The 9354-nt window shown below is 54.2% G+C and overlaps 1 pseudogene; it reads right to left on the reverse strand.

The window, feature by feature from the left end:
* LOC122939846 overlaps positions 1-9354 on the reverse strand; it is a 213905-nt pseudogene that overhangs the window by 165789 nt on the left and 38762 nt on the right.

Genomic DNA, 9354 nt, shown 5'->3' on the forward strand with positions numbered 1-9354 from the left:
TGGCTGACCGTGAGGAACTTGCTACTGCCAGAAGAACAAGTGAACTCCCCAGGCCTCAGAAAGCCGTAGAAGGCTAAATAGATGACGGATTTGAGTACCAAGCTGGGCAAAACCCCGAAAGGATTACTGTCCAGGACGTCGGATAGTCTGCGGAAAAGGGGGCCGGTGACCGCTTGCCTACGCACTTGGCCTTGAGGTCCGCATTTGCTCAAGCCCTTGAGTGCGGCTTTGACAGCATGCATGGTGAACATTGATGGTCGTTCGGGATGACTAACAGAGAGGAAATGTTGCACTCCCGCTAGGTACGACCTCACCGTACTGTGGGAGAGCTTGTGCACTGAGTGGCAGTAGCCAATGAACGCCAGGATGTGCTCTGGAAAACTGGATTCCCCCTGAGGACATTCCCCTTGGAACCTGCAGAACGTCTTCCACCCGGTGTAGTATGCTCTGGTTGTGTTGGGCGAGAGAGAATTGTGAATCAAAGCGTGGGCCGTCTCAAGGTGGTCGGTTACGCTAACATTAAGGACTCTTGAGGAGGAACGGTGGCGCCTGTCGCATCTGCCTCTGGCATGATCTGTAAGAAACGGGAGAAGTTAGCCCTCGATAAGGCGTCGGCAGCCAAGTTTTGCGCACCTGGCACATGCGCACTATGAACATGGAAATGGTGGCGTAGGGAGAGCTGTACTAACCGTCTGAGGAAACACATGACGTGGCTTGATTTTGACAACCCACTGTTTATGATGTCTACCACAGCTGCATTGTCAGTCACAAACAGGACAGACTGATTCGCCCAAAGACTGCCCCATATGTGGGCGGCTACCACAATGGGGTACAGCTCGAACAGTGCCGAGGTTTGGAGGAACCCCGGGATTAGTTCCACCTCGGCAGGCCATCCGTCTGCAACCCAGTGGGTGCCAAATATTGCGGCAAACCCTGTGCTGGCCGCCGCGTCTGAAAAGACTAAGGGGGACTGACTCGACAGCTCGGGAACGAATAGGGACACCCCGTTCCACCCGCCCAGAAAATGGTCCCACATACGGAGATCCGCTAAGGCCTGACTGTCCAGACGCACTGGGCTGTCCTGCTCTGGGGCGGTGCTTAAGAGCGCCAGCAGGCGGGATATGAACGTTCTGCCCTGCGGAATGATGCGCATGGCAAAATTTAACATGCCCAGTAGCGACTGAAGATCAGTCTTAGTGACCACGGACGTGACTGAAAACCTGTGGATGACTTCTCTGATTCTCGTTAGCTTGTCCGCAGGTAACCTAGCTAACATGTGCTGGGAGTCTAACTCGATGCCCAGAAAGGTGATCACAGTGGACGGGCCCTCTACTTTCTTGGGGGAAACTGGTACCCCCAACTGGGAGAAACACCTTAGCAGCTTCCCCAACCCCAGGGGAATTGCCCGTGGCCTCTCAATCAGTAGGAAGTCATCTAAGTAGTGGATGACGAATTCACAGCGAACCTTGTGTACCAGAACCCAGTGAAGGGCCTGAGCCAACTGATCGAAGAGCCACGGGCTGCTCTTGGAACCGAAGGTGAGTTTTGTGGCGAAATAATACAGGCCTCTCCACCTGATACCGTGCCATTGCCAGAGTGCTGGCATGATGGGGAGCAATTTAAAGGCATCCGATATATCGGCTTTGGACAACATGGACCCGGGACCTGTCTTCATAATGATGGCGATAGCCTGGTCTATAGAAGAATATCTCATGCCAACTTCTTCCGAAGGAATGAGGGAGTTGAGGCTGGGGACCTGGGAGCCATGTGGGGCAGACAAGTCAATGATGAGTCTCTCCTTCTTACTGAACTTGCCTGTGACAACCCCCACGGGACTGACTCTCCACCGTTGAAAGGGGGGCACTCCGAAAGGACCGATTAAGAACCCTTTGTCTAACTCGGACTCTATGAGTGTGTCTACTGAGCCAGGATTCCTTTCGGCTGACTGAAGGTTCCTGCACTCGTATGTGACCTCTGGAGTCGTGATTAACCCCGTATGGAAACCCTCATGAAACCCTGATACCAGGAACTGCACAAACCCTGGATTGTGGTGACCTCGCAATTGTTCCTGTAGACAACTAGTATTGACCACGCTCATGTAATTCTTCACCGATTTTAATGAGCAAGCTACTCGGGGGTGGGCCCTGAAACAGTTGGTACAGATATGTAACAAACGGCATTGCCCGAAATTACAAGATGCGTAATTAAAATTGTTACATATCTGGGCCCTACCTAACTGGACGATGGGTCGTCCTAGTTTATCTACCGAACTGGGGGGTCTGAAGACGTCGAGAGGTCCCGCTGAAGAGCCGGAGGGGTATGATGCCGTGCTGACAGCTGATTTATGGCACCACTCTACGGAGTGGAAGATAGACTGACAGGCAGAACAGGAGGGAGCTTTCAGGCCTGCAAAGTGTCTGCAGAATAACTCGGTGTCCAAGACGGACCAGTCTGTGACATGTTGGAATTGGGACAGGGCCGCAGCTGCTTTGGCTGAAAACGAACAGTGGTAATCGTAGAATGCGTTCCCACCATACCTATGACCCAATTCTGTGACCCGAAAGAGGTACAGGTCTAGTTCCTCCCTCCTGTCCGGCCTGTCAGTACAAATGACGTCCCTGAAAAGGCTGAAAGCCATGACGAACTCCGGAATAGTCAACTTGCGATTGAGCCGGTGGTCACGGCTTCTCAGCACCACCGAGACTTCCCCGCAAGCTATGACCTTGTTGTTGGACAGGTCCCTGGAGGCTATTAGTAGTGAAGCGAGATTGACATCCCTACCCTCTAGGATGTCTTTTTTGATGCTGATGGGGACAAAATGAGACGGAGTCACGTTGGGGACTGGCTGGGCAGTACGAATGTCTGCTACGGCAGAGGAGGAGGCGACCGGAAGCTCGGGGGAAGAAATCGATACGACTGAGTTGTGAGCCTCGACTGACTCCAGTCTAGCCTGCATGGACGTGACGGCAGACGTCAGATTGTTCAACATGACGTGTAATTGGTCCAGCGATGTTTGTATCGTGGTTGCGGGGGGATCACCGCTGTTGGGCACCAGGGAGTCTTTCCATAGCCGGTATAGCTCCGCTTTTCTGGCAGATGCCGGGAAAGGAACGCCCCGCCTCGTTAGCTCCGCCATCAGCTTGGGAATGGTCCAAGCACGCAGGGATAGTATACTGCCCCCTTCGGACGTCCCTGCTGCGTTCTCATCCACTGATGCTTCAACAATGTCTGACGCGTGCGACATCACAGCTGTGGAAACAGTAACGTAAGGTGACCGACTACCCTAGACGACCACCAGTATCCGTGAAACTGTTTGACAATGTGGTAGAAAAGGTGCACTGTCCCTATGAAGCACGCACACTAACACCAGAAGAGCCGTGAAAGAGTGGCCAGGAACCGCCACCCGGAAGTACACGCAAGGAGACCTGACTTACTTACCAACTGAGGAACTCTGCACTCTGAACCCCGCGGATGTTTTAAATGGAAAAAGGAACAACCTGGACGTAAAACAGTGTATGAGACACCCCCTTGCTAACGATCAATACCTCCCGTCCACCGATGTGAACCCCCACTACCTTGTTCGAAAAGCAAACTCGAGTGAGATCCTAGACTGACTTCTCTGTTTTCTTTTTTTTTTTTTTTAACTCTTCCAGACCTGGGAAGCAAACAACACAAAGAAAACCAGTCAATGCATGAGGCTCAACTGATGGAGCATGAGCTGTGAGCTGTGGGTTTGACCAATGGATGGGAGCGGCATTGATTGACGTTGTCCACCCCCTGTCTCTGTCTGTCGTTTGTGATGAACCCCTACCTATCTAAGCGGCACGGCGGCCCGTGCCAGACTTTAGGTGTGGGCGAGGAGCGGGCCATTGCGTCCCCCACCGTGCTCCACGGCAACCGCGTGGGGAGCACGGAGCTCCCTGGCACCGAGGACCAAGTGGGGGGATTCCTTTGAGCAACGGCTCGCGCCTCACGCAACACGATTTGGGTGCCACGTGGAGAGCTAACGCGTGTCCCTGGTAGGGTGCGCAGTGCGGGGGGGCCCCCTCCGTCCGAGAGCTGGCCCGCCCGCCGGCTGAGCACTCCTACCGCGTGGGGAGCTGCGCAGCCCTCAGGCATGAACCGGCACAGGGAGGGCCCCCGGTAGTGAGGGCCTATCCCTGCCGATAACGGAATGCCGCGTGGGGGGCCTCGCCAGTCCCTGGTGGAGTGCTCAGTGCGGGGGTGCCCTCCTGCCGTCTGAGGGCCGACCCTCCGCCGGCTGAGCACCTCCACCGCGTGGGGAAACGGCGCTGCCCCCTGGCATGATTTGGGATAGGGGGAAGCTTCATATGACACAGCCTCCCCCCTTACCAATTGATGACGTGCCGCGTGGGAGGCCCACCGCTCCCTGGTGGAGTGCTCAGTGCGGTGGTGCCCCCCTTTTGTTAGAGGGGCCGACCCACCGCCGGCTGGGCATCTCCACCGCGTGGGGACACGGTGGTGCCCCCTGGCATGGACAGAGACGGGGGGGGAGCCTGTGTGGCCCAGCCCCATCCCAATTGTGGAAAGGAGGGGCCACATGGTGCCGCCCCGCTCCCCGGCAGAGCACTCGTAGCAGGGGTGCCTCCCCTCAACTGGGGGGGCCGGTCCGCCGCTGAAAGGGCGCGCCCACCACGTGGGGGAGCGGGGCAGTACTGGCTGGACATTGGGGGCGTGGGAGGCGCGCTGAGGAGGTGGGCGGGAGGGGCCTCTCCTGGCCGTGGACCCTGCCCCCCCGCCGGTGAGCAACCGCCATGCTTGACCTGGGCGGCGGAGGAGGGGAGCGCAGTCTCCGTCGGCTCCACCACCTCCGCCGGACTAACAAAGTGCCGCTGCCCAACGGGCGGGAGGGAACCCTCTTTCCGTCGAGGCCCCGCCTCCCGTTGCCGAGACTTGTGCGAAGTGGTCCGGAGCATGGGACCTCTGCTTACCAACGGGGCCGACCGCGCAACCGGACGTCCACTTACCTTGCCTGCTGACAGGAATGCCAGGTACGAACGCACACTTCCGGAACTCTGCACGTCGTACACATGTGGGAGGGCGCCGGCCGTTGATGTAGGCAGCCAAGCCCCTCCCACAAATACAGGCCAATGAATCGGCCTTACACGTAACATAGCCAAAACGTCTTGAACACCATTCAAAGTCAATAAGGGACGGATCCATTTTCTATTGTGTCAGTGTAAACTGATCCGTCCCCATTACATTGTGTGTCAGGACGGATCCGTTTGCCTCCGCATTGTCAGGTGGACACCAAAACGTGTCCACCTCCAGAGCAGAACGGAGACTGAACGGAGCCAAACTAGGGGTGGGCGATATAGGCGATATGTGATATAAATTTGTGCCACGATATGGATTTTGTGCATATCGCCTATATCGCCGGACAGTGATATGATCGCGCTCTCTGTGCGCACTATGTTCTTCTGAGCCGGCACAGTGGAGAAGGAGAAGGAGAGAGTCCCTCCCTCCCCACTGTGCGCGGCTGCCGCTGACCACCAATGAGAACAGATTAGGAGGAGGAGGAGGGGAGGGACTGACAGTAAATCATTGAGTTTTCATGATCTCAGTGAGCTTGTGAAAACTCAAATCCGATGGTATATTCTAACCCCCAGGCATTCCCATGGTGACGGGGACGCTTGCCTGGGGGTTAGAATATACAGGGCCACGCCGCTCACAGTAGAACATTTAAAAACTAATCAGTAACTTTAACTTTATTCATTGGTGATCTCTTTACTGTATACCTTAGTCTACTTTCACACTAGCGTTCGGAGCGGGTCCGTCTGATGTTTCATCAGACGGATCCGCTCATATTAATGCAGACGTTTGCATCCGTTCAGAACGGATCCGTCTGCATTATAACTTAGAAAAATTTCTAAGTGTGAAAGTAGCCTGAGCGGATCCATTCAGACTTTACATTGAAAGTCAATGGGGGACGGATCCGCTTGAAGATTGAGCCATATGGTGTCATCTTCAAGCGGATCCGTCCCTATTGACTTCCATTATAAGTCTGGACGGATCCGCTTGCCTCCGCACGGCCAGGCGGACACCCGAACGCTGCTTGCAGCGTTCAGGTGTCCGCTCGCTCAGCGGAGCGGAGGCTGAGCGCTGGCAGGCGGATGCATTCTCAGTGGATCCGCCTCCACTGAGAATGCATTAGGGCCAGACGGCTGTGTTCAGGGCCGCTTGTGAGCCCCTTCAAACGGAGCTCACGAGCAGACACCTGAACGCAGGTGTGAAAGTAGCCTTACTATGTCTTAGCTCCGGTAACAGCAGTGCGGGCGGGCGGCGCTCACTCACTGACGTCACGCGCCTGCTCCTCCCACTAGGCGGCACGTCAGTGAGTGAGCGCCGCCCGCCCGCACTGCCTGCTGTTACCGGAGCTAAGACCTAGTAAGGTATACAGTAAAGAGATCAGCAATGAATAAAGTTACTGATTAGTTTTTAAATGTATTCCTGTGAGCGTCGGGCGAGGGGGTATGGTATCTGTGGATGGCACCGTTTATGGGAGGGGGGGGATCTTTGGATGGCACAGTTTAGGGGAGGGGGGGATCTGTGGATGGCACCGTTTAGGGGAGGGGGGGATCTGTGGATGGCACCGTTTATGGGAGGGGGGGGATCTGTGGATGGCACCGTTTATGGGAGGGGGGGATCTGTGGATGGCACCGTTTATGGGAGGGGGGGGATCTGTGGATGGCACCGTTTATGGGAGGGGGGGGATCTTTGGATGGCACCGTTTAGGGGAGAGGGGGATCTTTGGATGGCACCGTTTAGGGGAGGGCGGGGATCTGTGGATGGCACCGTTTAGGGGAGGGCGGGGATCTGTGGATGGCACTGTTTAGGGGAGGGGGGATCTTTGGATGGCACCGTTTAGGGGAGGGGGGATCTTTGGATGGCACCGTTTAGGGGAGGGCGGAGATCTGTGGATGGCACCGTTTAGGGGAGGGCGGGGATCTGTGGATGGCACTGTTTAGGGGAGGGGGGATCTGTGGATGGCACCGTTTAGGGGAGGGCGGGGATCTGTGGATGGCACCGTTTAGGGGAGGGGGGATCTGTGGATGGCACCGTTTAGGGGAGGGGGGTCTGTGGATGGCACCGTTTAGGGGGGGGGGGAATCTGTGGATGGCACCGTTTAGGGGAGGGGGATCTGTGGATGGCACCGTTTAGGGGAGGGGGATCTGTGGATGGCACCGTTTAGGGGAGGGGGATCTGTGGATGGCACCGTTTAGGGGAGGGGGATCTGTGGATGGCACCGTTTAGGGGAGGAGGGGGATCTGTGGATGGCACCGTTTAGGGGAGGGGGGGGATCTGTGGATGGCACCGTTTAGGGGAGGGGGGGGATCTGTGGATGGCACTGTTTAGGGGAGGGGGGGATCTGTGGATGGCACTGTTTAGGGGAGGGGGGATCTGTGGATGGCACCTGTTTAGGGGAGGGGGGATCTGTGGATGGCACCGTTTAGGGGAGGGGGGATCTGTGGATGGCACTGTTTAGGGGAGGGGGGGATCTGTGGATGGCACTGTTTAGGGGAGGGGGGATCTGTGGATGGCACTGTTTAGGGAAGGGGGGAATCTGTGGATGGCACCGTTTTGGGGAGGGGGATCTGTGGATGGCACCGTTTAGGGGAGGGGGGGATCTGTGGATGGCACTGTTTAGGGGAGGGGGGGATCTGTGGATGGCACCGTTTTGGGGAGGGGGATCTGTGGATGGCACTGTTTAGGGGAGGGGGGATCTGTGGATGGCACCGTTTTGGGGAGGGGGATCTGTGGATGGCACTGTTTAGGGGAGGGGACAGGGCAGCAGGGAGAGTGTAAAGTCCTATTCACCCTGATAGAGCACTATTAGGGTGAATATGACAAGGGTTCTAGCCCTTAAGGAGCCTAATAGTTATTAAATAAAAAGTAAAAAAAAAAAAAAAAAAGTTTAAAACACGCCCCCCCAAATATAGAAAACAATATATCGCGATATATATCGCATATCGCACATGCTTAAAATTATATCGCAATATAGATTTTAGGCCATATCGCCCACCCCTAAGCCAAACTGATGTATTCTGAGCGGATCCATTTCCATTTCAGAATGCATTAGGGCAAAACTGATCCGTTTTGGACCGTGTGTGAGAGCCCTGAACGGATCTCGCAAACGGAAAGCCAAAACGCCAGTGTGAAAGTCGCCTAATCTTTATAACTAGCAGGAATAGATAAGCAAATCTTTGAGTATCTATATCCTTAAAGGGGTTTTCTCATCTCAGACAATGGGGGCATATTGCTAGGATATGTCCCCATTGTCTGATAGGTGCGGGTCCCAGCGGTGGGACCCGCACCTACAATGAGAACGGAGCGGGGAAATGAACGGAAGGCGTACTGTGCATGCGCAGCCGCCCTCCATTTATTTCTATGGGGCTGGCGAAAATAGAGCGCTGGCTTGGCAATTTCCATCTGCCCCACAGAAATGAATGGATGCATGGGCCATGCACTTCTATAGGAGCAGCGCTTGGTGGTGGACGGACCCTGGGAAATCCGGGGTCCTTCAGACAAAGCTCTTCCCGCTTGGTGGGACCCACACCTATCAGACAATGGGAGCATATCCTAGCATATCTACACCCTGTGGCCACTGCCACCAATGATTTTAGTACTGGGAGAGTTGAGGGGGGGGGCACACTGCACCACAAGCTGTGACGGAGAGAGATAAGTATTTTTTTATATATATATATATATATATACAGTACAGACCAAAAGTTTGGACACACCTTCTCATTCAAAGAGTTTTCTTTATTTTCATGACGATGCAAATTGTAGATTCACACTGAAGGCATCAAAACTATGAATTAACACATGTGGAATTATATACAGTTGCAAGAAAAAGTATGTGAACCCTTTGAAATGATATAGATTTCTGCACAAATTGGTCATAAAATGTGATCTGATCTTCATCTAAGTCACAACAATAGACAATCACAATCTGCTTAAACTAATAACACACAAAGAGTTAAATGTTACCATGTTTTATTGAACACACCATGTAAACATTCACAGTGCAGGTGGAAAAAGTATGTGAACCCTTGCATTTAATAACTGGTTGAACCTCCTTTGGCAGCAATAACTTCAACCAAACGTTTCCTGTAGTTGCGGATCAGACGTGCACAACGGTCAGGAGTAATTCTTGACCATTCCTCTTTACAGAGCTGTTTCAGTTCAGCAATATTCTTGGGATGTCTGGTGTGAATCGCTTTCTTGAGGTCATGCAACAGCATCTCAATCCGGTTGAGGTCAGGACTCTGACTGGGCCACTCCAGAAGGCGGATTTTCTTCTGTTTAAGCCATTCTGTTGTTGATTTACTT

Source organism: Bufo gargarizans, chromosome 6 (assembly GCF_014858855.1).
Source record: "Bufo gargarizans isolate SCDJY-AF-19 chromosome 6, ASM1485885v1, whole genome shotgun sequence".
In the NCBI taxonomy this organism is placed as follows: domain Eukaryota; kingdom Metazoa; phylum Chordata; class Amphibia; order Anura; family Bufonidae; genus Bufo; species Bufo gargarizans.